This window comes from Dermacentor silvarum, chromosome 5 (assembly GCF_013339745.2).
Source record: "Dermacentor silvarum isolate Dsil-2018 chromosome 5, BIME_Dsil_1.4, whole genome shotgun sequence".
Lineage (NCBI taxonomy): Eukaryota > Metazoa > Arthropoda > Arachnida > Ixodida > Ixodidae > Dermacentor > Dermacentor silvarum.
Window position 1 is genome coordinate 7,304,442 of NC_051158.1, and position 13,292 is coordinate 7,317,733.

The 13,292-nt window shown below is 45.2% G+C and overlaps 1 long non-coding RNA gene across 1 annotated transcript; it reads left to right on the plus strand.

Annotated features, from left to right (window-relative positions):
• The first annotated feature begins 6,999 nt into the window (after positions 1-6,999).
• Positions 7,000-13,156, plus strand: LOC125945511 (uncharacterized). The gene is made up of 2 exons (XR_007466954.1): positions 7,000-7,414; positions 13,000-13,156. It is a non-coding gene; the product is annotated as an uncharacterized LOC125945511 (long non-coding RNA).
• Positions 13,157-13,292: the final 136 nt, after the last annotated feature.

Consider the following 13,292-nt stretch of genomic DNA (forward strand, 5'->3'; position numbering starts at 1 on the left):
CCCTCCTCCCTCACCTTCGATGGTCTCCGCGCGCACCCGTGTGCCGGCGCCGCCCGCTCGCTCCCTGAAGCTTCGTTTTCTGTCGTTATCAGGAAGAGCCGGCGTGGGCAGTTTCGTGGCCCGCGCTTGCTATGCGCTTGCGCGCTGCTGCGGCAGCAGCGCAGAGGGAAGCAGCGGCGGAGGCACAGTCGGGCCAACGAAACTGCCACGCCCGCAAGCGCTCGCTTCCAGATAACGGCAGAAAACGAAACTTCAGGGGGCGGCTAAAATAAGCTGGCGCCAGCACGGCGGCGGGCGCGCACGGAGATGTGCGCACGGAGTCGAAGGTGAGAGAGCTACGAAGAGTTGAGAGGGAGGGCGAGGGGAGCCACCGAAGCGGCGGAGTTGACGCGGCCATATCCGCTTCCCTGCCGCCCTCCTCCCTCACCTTCGACGGTCTCCGCGCGCACCCGTGTGCCGGCGCCGCCCGCTCGCTCCCTGAAGCTTCGTTTTCTGTCGTTATCAGGAAGAGCCCGCGTGGGCAGTTTCGTGGCCCGCGCTTGCTATGCGCTTGCGCGCTGCGATATTTCACGACTCGCACCGTTCGTGCATCGTGCTATGGTGCACGAATACTTCAAAAATACGTCCTTTTAATTCGAACAAATTTTCGGGCCCCTTCGAGTTCGAATTATCGAGATTCGACAGTAGTTTTAATTGTGTTTCGATGATACGAATTTCGGCTAATACGAATATTTTTCGTGACCCCGTGAGATTCGTATCATCGAGCTTTTACTGTTACAAGGATTGCACAGCAACCTTGATTCTCCCCAAGAAAAGTAGAAAGATATCTATCAAGAAAGAGGTCAGCAAAGGAGACACAATCTCTCCAATGCTATTCCCTGCATGCTTAGAAGAAGTATTCAAGCCCTTAGACTGGGAAGGCTTAGGAGCGAGGATCAACGGTGGATATCTCAGCAACCTTAGGGTAGCAGATTACATTGTCCTATTCAGCAACAATGGAGACGAATTACAACAAATGATTGAGGACCCTTACAGAGAAAGTGTAAAAGTGGGCTCGAAGGTTAATATGCAGTAGACAAAGATAATTTTCAATAGCCTGGCAAGAGAACAATAATTCAGGATCGCCAGTCAGCCTCTAGAGTCTGTAAAGGTTACGTTTATCTAAGTCAATTACTCACAGGGGAGCCTGATCATGAAAAACTTACAGAAGAATAAAATTGGGCTGGAGTGCATACCGCAGGCATTACCAAATCCTAACTGGGAGCTTACCACTGTCGACGAAAAGAAAAGTGTACAAACATTGCATTCTACCGGTGCTAAGATATGGGACATAAACTGTGAGGTTAACATAGAAGCTCGGGAACAAGTTAAGGACCGTACAAATAGCGATGGAACGAAAAATGTTAGGCCTAACGATAAGAGACAGGAAGAGAGCGGTGTGGATCAGAGAGCAAATGGGGATAGCCGATATTCTAGTTGACATTAAGAGGAAGAAATGGAGCTGGGCAGGTCATGTAATGCGTAGGATGGATAACCGGTGGACCATTAGAGTTACAGAATTGATACCAAGAGAAGGGAAGCGCCGTCGAGGACGGCAGAAAACTAGGTGGGATGATGAAGTTACGAAATTTGCAGGCGCAAGTTGGAATCAGCTAGTGCAAGACGGAGGGGGGGCATTTGGAGATCGCAAGGAGGCGCCTTCGTCCTGCAGGGGACATAAATATAGGCTGATGATGATTATGCGGACATCAAAATGTGAAGGCCCTGGGATATTCATCTATTATTTTATTTATTGTTTGCTGTTGCCCCGAGGCGCGCGCGTGAGAAAGGCTCGGTTTTCACTATTTCCCTCAATGTTGCCTAGAACCAAAGTACAGCCAAACACAATATGAATTGGAGGACGCTTAAGCTTCGCCTTTAAGAGTGGAACGCGATAGCATTCAAAGATCCCTGGCTGCTTATCAGGCTTTTTTATCGTATAGTAAAATTACGGACCGACGCTATGACGCCTGTAAGTTGTGGTCAAGTCGTACTTTACGATTTTTCTGAGGGATTTTACTTTGAGAAATTCAATTATTGTTCACTAACACCTTGCGCCACGCGGAGGGCCTGTGTGGTCGGGGTGGTTCGGGATGAGGTGGTTAGTTGGTAACAACTTTATCGATAGTCCTGCAGAGATTTTGCCGACGGGGCCTTAGGTCTCCCACGTGGGTACATCGAGGTGTTGCCTCGCCGCCGCCTCGCGGGCCTGCTGGACGGCCCAGAGTTGATCGCCGAGGCTGGGGCTGCGCAAGGCAGCGGCCCACCACGGAGGAAGGGTTCCGGCGTTAGCACCGTGCGGGTTTTCGTTACAGTCCCAGAGCATGTGAGTTAAACTGGCTATCCTCGTGTGGCAGACCTTGCAAATGTTTGTAGGGTATGTACCGGGGTGGAGTCTGTGGTATTGTGCCGGTTTAGGGTACGTTAGCGTCTGCAGTTGTCTGAAGGCCACCGCCTGGTTCGGCACGATTATTTCCGCCAGACGCCGATGCTTAACGCCGAAGCCAACGCCGGATTTTCTGCGACAAGGGGCACTTAGTAACGCTGTCGCGTTAAAACGTATGCAGTAACGCTCGTGCCTCAAGAGGGTCCTTGAAGTGAAGGCCTGAGAGGCACGTGCTATGAAAATGTTTTGCACTGCAGCTGCAGTCTGCAAGGCGAGACTGCGGTACAGATAACCTGGCAGATGATTTGCACTGTGGTTACATCTGCTAAAAACTTGAAGACTGTTTTAAAATGAAAAAGCGGCTCATGGCTCAGAAGGAATGTTGGTTGAAGAGGGATGTGCTCACGATATGTGGGATAAAAGTACTTTTTACGCCGAGCTACCCGAATGTCGCTTCTGGGCTATTTATGTCTGGCGACTATAACTAACACTGGGAGTGGCAGCCAGGGCCACCACTCACAGCCATGGCAATGTATGCGCAACATCCTATATATATATATATATATATATATATATATATATATATATATACATACATATAATTTTACGCACAACCCGCCGCGGTTGCTCAGTGGCTATGATGTTGGGCTGCTGAGCACGAGGTCGCGGGATCGTATCCCGGCCACGGCGGCCGCATTTCGATGGGGGCGAAATGCGAAAACACCCGTGTACTTAGATTTAGGTGCACGTTAAAGAACCCCAGGTGGTCCAAATTTCCGGAGTCCCCCACTACGGCGTGCCTCATAATCAGAACTGGTTTTGGCACGTAAAACCCCATAATTTAATTTAATTTTATGCACATACATACATACATACACGTACATACATACATACATTACATACATACATACATACATACATACATACATTACATACATACATACATACATGCATGCATACATACATACCATGCATACATACATACATACATACATACATACATACATACATAATACATTAATTACATACATATGCATACATTTACATGCACATACATACATACATACATACATGCATACATACATACATACATACATACATACATACATACATACATACATACACATACATACATACATACATACATACATACATACATACATACATACATACATACATACATACATACATATGCATACATACATACATACATCATACATACATACATACATACATACATACATACATACATACATACATACATACATACATACATGCATACATACATACATACATACATACATACATACATACATACATGCATACATACATACATACATACATACATACATACATACATGCATACATACATACATACATGCATACATACATACATACATACATGCATACATACATACATACATACATGCATACATACATGCATACATAGCATACATGCATACATACATACATACATACATACATACATACATCGATATTGTTGTGCCTCACTTCGCGCCTTCATCGAGGTGACGGGCGCTCCCCCCACTGCGTTCTTGTGAGCACCACGACTGATCACCGCGACGAAACAAGAATGCGACGCGGGTGACGTCAGCACCCATCCCGCCTCGTTGGTGCCGACGAGGAACCAAAAAGGAATTTAAGGCAGAACCGGCCTTTTGTTAGAACAGAGTCGCCACTGCAGCCGCCCCGTCGGTATGGTGCGCTCTTACTGCTATTACCAGCTATTACCCGCTGTATCTGTACATATTGTATAAAGCTTTCGTCTCCTCTTCGTCTGCTCCTAGAGTCCGTCTCTCAGTCCTTGACCACGAGTCCCAACAATACATGCAGACATACTCTTCTAAGCTCTCCCATCCCGATTTACCTCTACCACGTGATCGGCTTTTCCCACTTAATACACATACTTTACTCCTAATGCTAACGTATTAAAAAACTCGAATTCACTCAGCCTGGGGTACATCGCTTTAATGATGAATGAGTCGCCGACATTTTTCTCTCTTGCAAAAGCAGCACAAATTTATCCGATCGCCTCGGCGAGCGCACGATGGCAGTGATTTTAAAAAGCACAAATGTTGCGTGAACCACCGTACAGCAAAATGCATAATGCCCTTGCTATTAGACTGAACACGTAAAAGAGCGATGGTTTCATACTCAACTTCCGTCTAAATATTTTTGCGACTTAACAAGGTACCTTGTAATCAAAGCCACATTCACGAATTCAATTTCTCATAACAGGCATATGTTAGTAGACTTTCTAACTCAGGAGAACTCGAAGGCGGAATCTAGAGAATTGGTTATTAAGAAATGGAAAAGGACGCTCGAATATTTCTTGCTGTAAAGCGACCATAAATAGTAGGCTATCATGGACAGAAAATAGGGAAGGAAAAGAGAGTAAATTGCTCGAATATTATCAGTCTGTGATGGCGAAAATAATAATAATAATAATAATAATAATAATAATAATAATAATAATAATAATAATAATAATAATAATAATAAAAATAATAATAATAATAATATAATAATAATAATAATCAATCAATCAATCAATCATGTTTATTTAACGTGCCCAGGAACAACCTTAAGGTCTCAGTGCTGGCGCACGCATACATTACAAACCAAAAAAAAAGACACTCAGGGAAAAATCATTAAAAAATAAATGAATAATAATAATAATAATAATAATAATAATAATAATAATAATAATAATAATAATAATAATGCAGTAATAGTCTGAAATGCCTCCTCACAGTGCTGGGTGAAAAATTTAGGAAGGAGCAACCCTGGTTGCTATCCAAGAATGCGTTTATCATGTTTCGGGAGGTGGTTATTTGCGGCAAAATGTTGCAATATGTGTTATGGGTGGGGCTCCCCTTTGCACCGTGCCTTACCCGTACGCTAGAGCCAACCGGTACTTCGACCGCCACATCCTCAAGGACCAATTCGGAACTCCGTGGATGACCTGCGACCGACTCTGGCAGCGGACGCAGAGGCGCAGCGTCACAAACGGCAGCGTCCCCTTACCACCGTGGCACCGCGCGTTACCTCCCGTACCACCGCTACCATCGTGCTGTTTAAACCACTGTGTTCGAGATCGGCCCATAGAAACGGTTACACACTCACAAAACATTACGGTTAGTTCCCAAAGAAAGCAAAACAATTTAAAACCAAGAAGTAATGGTCCGCTGTCAAACGCAGCTGGCTGCCAGAAGACAAACGCTGAGCTCAAACGAGTCTTAGCATAGCGGGATAATGCATAGACGATTAGTTACTTCGTGCATTAGTTGTGACTAATAACCAGTCGAAATAAAAGAGAGAGAGAAAGATTAGGGCAGAACTCATCTTACGACGCTAATTCTATTAGCATTCGAGCAAAGCAGTGGCACACCCTATTCCAGAAGCCACGTTTATTTGCCTTGTGTAGTGCTCATTCTGAGACATTCGTTGCTTCGGTTATATGGGGAGCACTCCGATATCGTCCAACCCGCCGTGGTTGCTTAGTGTCTTTCGCGGTGCGTTGCTAAGCACGAGGACTTGGGATCAAATCCCGGCCGTGGCGGCTTCATTTTGATGAGGACAAAATGCAAAAACGGCCGTGTACCGTACATTGCGTGCACGTTAAAGAACCACAGATGGTAGAAAAATAATCCGGAGTCATCCGCTACGGCGTGCGTCTTTATCATGTCGTGGTTTTGGCACGTAAAATCTTAGAAACTATTATTATATCGTCCCGCTTTGCTATGACACTCACTTGCCAAGGTCACCCGTGAGCATGGTGGCGTGAAGACGACTGTATGACGCCGAGGTACTGACGACGTTGGAATGACGAAGAAGGAATGACGTCGATGAAGGGACACAAGGCGGTGTAATGACGACAATGAGATGTCGATTTTCAAATGACGAAGGTGGTATAACGACGAGAGCGTGACGACGCCGACATGAGTACCATGAGATGAGAAGCGTATGATGACGATGACGGTATCACGGTCACTCGATAGCGAAGCTGGAATGACCATGCGCGATGAAATGACAACGTTGATACAACAACGGATGCATGATATCGATTGTCTGACGCCGAGGCAATGACCACGATGACACTACAAGGGACGGTGGAATAATCACGGTAGTAACGGGGAAGACAAGTGAAGCCCTTTCTTTATTTACCTTCCCTTTCGAATGCAGTGACATAAGCGCTAGAAACTGACGTGAAGGAGACACTGGCCCACAACAAAGAAGTATATTGTTCAGCAAACAGTTATGGTGGCGGGCAAGCTTCATTACTATTTTGCGATATGACATCGCACAATAAAGATAACTCGTGGAGCCCAAACTTTTCATAATGGAGCAATGACCATGCCCTGTAGACACTTGATTCTAAAACAATGTGTTCGCCAGAGCAGCGAGGACAGTCAGTTGCTACTTCCCCGAAAGAAAAAAAAATACACAACATGGAGCAGAACAAAATGAAACTCAGTGAGAAAGAAAAACTAAGAGTAAAGTGAAAAGCACCTTCTGTGCCTATTGTATTATTACCGATATAAGCATCTGCTGGTGGAAATCGCCTCATTCGGAACGCAGTGACTTTGTAGCCATGATCAAGTTTTCTACTTCGCATATTCTAGTGGCTTTGGCCTCTGTAGCCTTTATTACTTTGACGATAGAAACGGTATGTTCGCCATGGGCTCAAGCTACTCCACTTCCTGGTGTCATTCAGAGTAAACATGCTCGGAATCATGGAAATACGGCAGACCTGAATGCAACCCCACATCGACCTAACCATCCTCAGAGCCCTCAAGAGCATCAGCAACAACATAAACGACAGCAACACCGACGAGTACATCGTCGACATGCAGGGACACAAACAGGAGAAAAGCCTCGACATTTAACGACTGCGTCGAAATGCATGGACACAAACAGGAGAACAGTCACGACAAGGGCAACGTCGACATGTATGGACACAAACACGTAAGCAGTAAATATATTACTTTTCTCCCCCTCTTGATGAAACGTGCGCAAGTGGAGGACACTAATTCGAAGTAGAAGCAGGCATGGAGAATGTCGGCCAGCCATGTTGCAATTCACCGCTGGACGGAATCTATGTATATATGGCACAAAGAAACTGAACGGTCTCGTAAAGAGATTTTGGATTTGCATCTGACAGAGCATTCCTAACGATTCGAGCGCGCCGAATAAGCCAAGCACCTCACCAAAAGACTTATTTTTGTTCTGTAAAACAAGCTTACAGCTCAAAGGAAGACAAAACATACGCACAAAATGTGCAAGGTCGGCGCTTGCATCAAGATTTCGTGTTTGCTGCAATGGGGAATGCAAATTGTTGTGGTTTTGTAAAAAACAGTTTATTACTCGAATTATTCATAAGTATTAGGCAGCTTTGGTCGCCTGACGAGCCATTGCTTTCTGTAGCCTAGAAATAATAAGGCGAACAATAAGTAGGAGCGATGCAGACCTCAATTGTTTCCTTCGAACACCGCATATTCATTTTACGGGTTTACTTTGTATTTTACATGTCTGGCTCAGAGCTGTAATGAGTGTAAAGTGTGTTCGGAACTCACTGTTCTTACTTAACACAAATACAATATGCACCAGGAGAAAATAGAGAGGGAGAGAGAGAGAGAGAGAGAGAGAGCAACATGCTTTATTGAGATGCTGGATTATCTTATCTGGCTCGCAATTATTGGACGCATGACAACCTCTGCAGCCGGACCACGCAATTCTCCGCCTGCAATCCACTGCGCGGTGGCCTTTACTGGTGCATCGAAAGCATCGCATGTCGGCGGAGAGAAGTTTCTTTTTCTCTGACAGCGGTAGGTCTGCACGAAAAAAATATATAGACAAGACACTTTCCTTTATATGCTTTAATAGCCATGTAAAACACGTAGTAGACTTCGAAATTTCTGGAAGCACTAATATAGAGAGTAATGTATGATATCATAGCAAATTGGAATGAACAAGGCATCATGAGAGCCCCATGACACTCACGTGCCGCCAACAAGATGACATGCATAAGGTTCTTTTAAAAAGCGGGAATCGATAGCTGAATTTATTATACTTTTCACGACTGCGAGTTCCTACAAATACCGTACTAAAATATTTTGTATCCCAGTCCTCACTTGGGAGAAAACGACGCAGACACAACCAAGGTATACTAAAAGGTTATTTATTACTGTATACACCCTGAAAAGCTAAACTTTAGTGTTCCTAACCTATTGCTGTAGCCTATTATTGTAGCCTAGATATAAACAGAGCCGCCTCGGCATGCCTAGTGGCTATGGTGTTAAGCTGCTGAACTCAAGGTCGCATGTTCAACCCCGGGTGCGGCAGCAATATTCAGATGGAACGGAATGCAAAAAGGCTTCTGTAGCTTGCCTTATCGGCCCGTTAAGGTACTCAAGGTGGTGAAAATTAATCTGGAGCCCCCCTGCTCACCTGCTCTCGGCCTAAAAAGCATCTGCTTGTAGTGCGACGTGCCGTCTTTCTTACAGCTGCTGTTGAACAGCTGCTTTGAGCACTTGCTTTGCGCAACTCCTTTACGAGGCGGCAAGGACGAAATAAGTTTGGCAACATAACGAAAGTTCTAAGTATTCTAAAAAGAAATTCTAAACATCGGTGAAGCCCGGATGCCATAGCAAAGCAGATACTCATTTACATAAACAAAAATTTGAGGAACGCTTAAACTTCGCCTTTAAGAGTGGAACGCGATAGTATTCAAAGATCCCCGACTGCTAGTCACGCTTCCCGGCAACTGCAGCTTACGTAACCGTAAAGTTTACCGGGAACGCTGGCAGCGAAGGCCAAGCACGCGCTTCCTGGTAGAAACGCGGCTCATGCGTGGGCTGATCTTCTGTTATTGTTTCGCACTTTTAATATTCCAGTTAGAGAAGACTTAATATGAAAGGCATGCTCTGTTGGTGTTTTGTTTCATGACATTAGTTTGTGGGCTGTCATTCTCAAAATTCCGAGGAATAGCTTCGTAAAGAATGCAAGACAAAGTGTGAGCAACCTTAGTTGTAAAAGAAGTATTCAGTGTCTGCCGAGGGCCTGCGTGGTTGTGGTTCGGATTGATTTTTTCGCCAAACGATGGTCGGCGCCGACACCGGATTTTTTGCGACACGGGGCCCTTAACGCTATCGCGTTAGTATTTCCTCGTGAGACAAGGTGATGTTACGGTGTTCCTTGAAGGCCGGTGCTGCAATTGTGAGCAACGCCTTTCACTGGTGCACGAGAGAGTGAGAGAGACAGAAGAAAGGGGAAAGGCAGGGTGGTTAACCAGATGAAAAGATCCGGCTTGCTACTCTGCGCTGGGGAGAGAGGGGAGGGGGAGGTAAAGTGACAGGAAAGTAGAGATAGAGAAAGAAAGGTGCACAGATACACAATCCCAATCGGTCACAGGTGGCACATCACAGTAGCACTGCAGCACTATAAACATCTGTCCGGGCTACAGCCGCTTGTCTAAGTCGATCTGTTGCCCTTAAAAACTGCAACTGGTGCACGAATGGCGCTTAACATCCCCACTTAAGAAGCAGTGAATTGGACGCCTGATATACTTTGGCATAAATGTATTTATTTTATACACTAAATAAACTTGGACCCTCAGGCTGTTCTCATGTCTGTATATACTCGCGCCCTGGCACCACATAGAAAATTGTGTTTTAGTGAACTAACGCAATTATGTGAACAGTGGTTTTGATGGAATTACACCCTTCCTCCCTACGTTGTTTTACAGCGTAAGCTGTTATGGGCTCATTCCAATAGCCGTTTCGGTTCGCGATGGCGTCCGCCGCCGCCGCCGCCGCCGCTGGTGACCGTATAGTAACCGCTATCGCCAGAAATGCGAAAACAAGTACCCAGTCCCTGCCGGGATCAACCCAGGCCCACTGCGCGGGAGTTGGGTACTTTACCACTGAGCCAAGCAGGCGCTTGCTATCAGGCAGAGGAAAAATGGTCCATAAACGCGTCCTAAGCAGGCGCGCAGGCGCAGATGATCGGAGCCTCCGCCAGTATGGTGGCGACATCTAGTTAAGGTGCCTCCAAATGGAGCGTGTGCAGGCGCAGACGACAAGATGCGATTCAGACGAGGCGAGCAATCAACACGATCCCGAGCTATGTAATCCCGAGCGTCCGGTGGTGCCATCTAGTTGAGGCGCCTGCAAACGCAGCGTGCCCTACAAGTAAGTTGCATATAGCAGTTGCATGCTGCATGTAACTGGACCTCATTAACTCAAGCAGACTACGTGACTATTTGTCACCAGCGCACTTTGAAGATTCCAATAAACGATCATCATCATCTTCAACAACAACAACGTACGCTGCCACGGGTCAGGGGATGTGAGATGTGCGCCACGTATTCTGAATACCTCTTCGGTACACGTTATGGCGTCTCCTCGCAAGGTACAAACCATTGCTCAAGAATCGAATCGGAGACCTACGTGCGCGGCTACAACCAGGCATCATCGGGCTTAGCAAGCTGCTGTGCAGAGAGCATTACAAGCAGCAGCTCACCGTCGACGCCGGGCGGACAGTTCAGATCTTTCTCGTCAAAACGAGGCGAAGACGCTTTGCCGCGTAGACCCTGTTGCGCGTGGTGCCGAAATTGGAGCTATTATTGAGGCGCTCCACCAGCTTACGCTGTGACTGTGTTGCGTGGGCCGCGCAGGCCCGCGACGTTTTTTTCAGGAATGTCATGCAACATTTTTTCTTTAACCGCGGCGTCTGCATGCTTTTTGATACTCGCCTCTGGCGTCGCTTTGTGTTGCAGTAGTCCCAAAGTGTTCTGCGAGGTGTTTATAAATCAAATAAAAACCAGAAACATGGGCCGGTTCAGGTACATTTAAACACTGATCCAAGAGAAGGGCAGTCGGAAGTTGAAACGCGCAGCTATTGCGCCTTTTATTTGCGTGGAGATACTCTCACGGACTTAGAGAGAACATTTTATGCATTAAATTTACACATGCACACACGCAACAGAAACGTACACTATGCTTAAAGACTGATGAAATGTAAAAGCTTAGGCAAAGAAAAATGAAAGAAAACACAAGCTTCCATAAGTGGAAGCCACTCGGGAACTGGATCAAAATTGTCGACCACGTTTAGGCCTCATGCAGCTTTTTCTGCCCATTTTTTTCTATCTCTCTTTCATAATATTTATTACAGTGCGCTAAGGGAAATAAACAACTAGCCCCCCCCCCCCCCTTGAAAAACATACTACTAACATTCCAAATGACACACGCTATCAAGAAATGATAGCTCAATCACCAGATATATGCATACTAATAGCTTTCGCAGCTGCAGTCACTGAAGCACGCACTTAAGGGCCAGCATAAGGCATAATTTTCCTATGACCTATGAGGTAGGTTTTGATTATGCAACGCTTGGCAGCTAATATAAAAACCAGAACCGAGCTGGTAAACTTTATTCGAAGCCAGTGGTAAAAATTGCATTGCAGGATAGGAAATAAAAAGATGAGGCTCTATGCTTCCCCGCTATGGACACCAAACACATAAGTTACTGATCTCATCCTGCTTCTGCAGCAAGATGAGGTCCATCGAATACTGTGATTACATAACATGCGCATTGACTTGACGAAAATCACTGAAAGGGTCAAAGCAGTCATTCGGGTTAGTAGGTTCGTCATGCTTTGATCCCAAGTAGTGCTAACAGGACAAGGACATAAACAATAACAACGTACATAGGTTGAGACGTCTGTTCATGTGCCGGTTCCTGGCTTTTTAGCGCTACTCAGGACAGAACGACTAATAAGAAGCTCCTACAATTTGGTACTCGCTTGGTAGGAATTGACGCACAGGAGCACCTCTAAACTCTATATGAAGTATCTTTCGCACACATTGCCTCTTTAGAACCATGAAGTAATCCAAGTAAACTGCAATAAGGGATCACTGACGTTATTATGCTAATGAATACACATACTGTAGAGAATTGAAAAGAAAACTGGGATGCAAGGAGAGTGATTGGGCTGCCAACGTACCAACAACCACGAATATTTCTTTTTACTGTGACAAGGTATTGATTCTTGCAGACCTTCTGTAATGAATTACTTGGTTACAAATAGCTGAAGCATGGTTTGTTGCTAGGGATTAATTTCTGGTGTCATGACGCCACAGAGAGTAAACGAAAAGGAAAGGCGGTAGATATGGTGAACACAAGCACTTGGTGTGTTCAATGTGCCTTTGTTTTAGTTTCCGGAAAAAGTATGAACACCAAAAATTGGATAATTTTGTCTCCTACAAACGTACGCATTTCGTCGTTAAAAAGCATGTCCTGACCCTTATGGCTGTATTTGGACTTAGCTGGGGTCCGCAGAGAATACCGAGTTTTTAACAACATTCAATGGCTTCTGTGGGTAAGCCATAATTTGTTTTCGAATGTCATATGCTTTGAACTTTCCATCTTTCATTAGTAGTAAGCACATAATAAATGCAGTTAGGAAATGTCTGAGTGCTACTTGGTCATTCTCAAAAATATTTCTCAAAAATATTTTGCAGATTTTTAATAATGAATGTACTTTATTGCAGGCGACCCGTACCCATGAGCTGAGATCCAAGCATCGGGAGTCGTGTATATTGAGCCAGAGAATTTATAGGAATTGCGCTAAAGAAAAACTCCGCAACTGAGTACAATCATTAAATAAATATTTCTCAAGCATATTATGGCACCAGCGTTTTGCAGAAAGTTCTCGTGTCATTGCCGAATTGTATGTGTTGTGCTTATGCATGGGCCACTGTTGCCGTTTTGATAGTTTTTTACTCCACGACATGGCGTTATTTTTTTCAATTTTGTTTCTGCCCGATAATTCACACATTCTTGC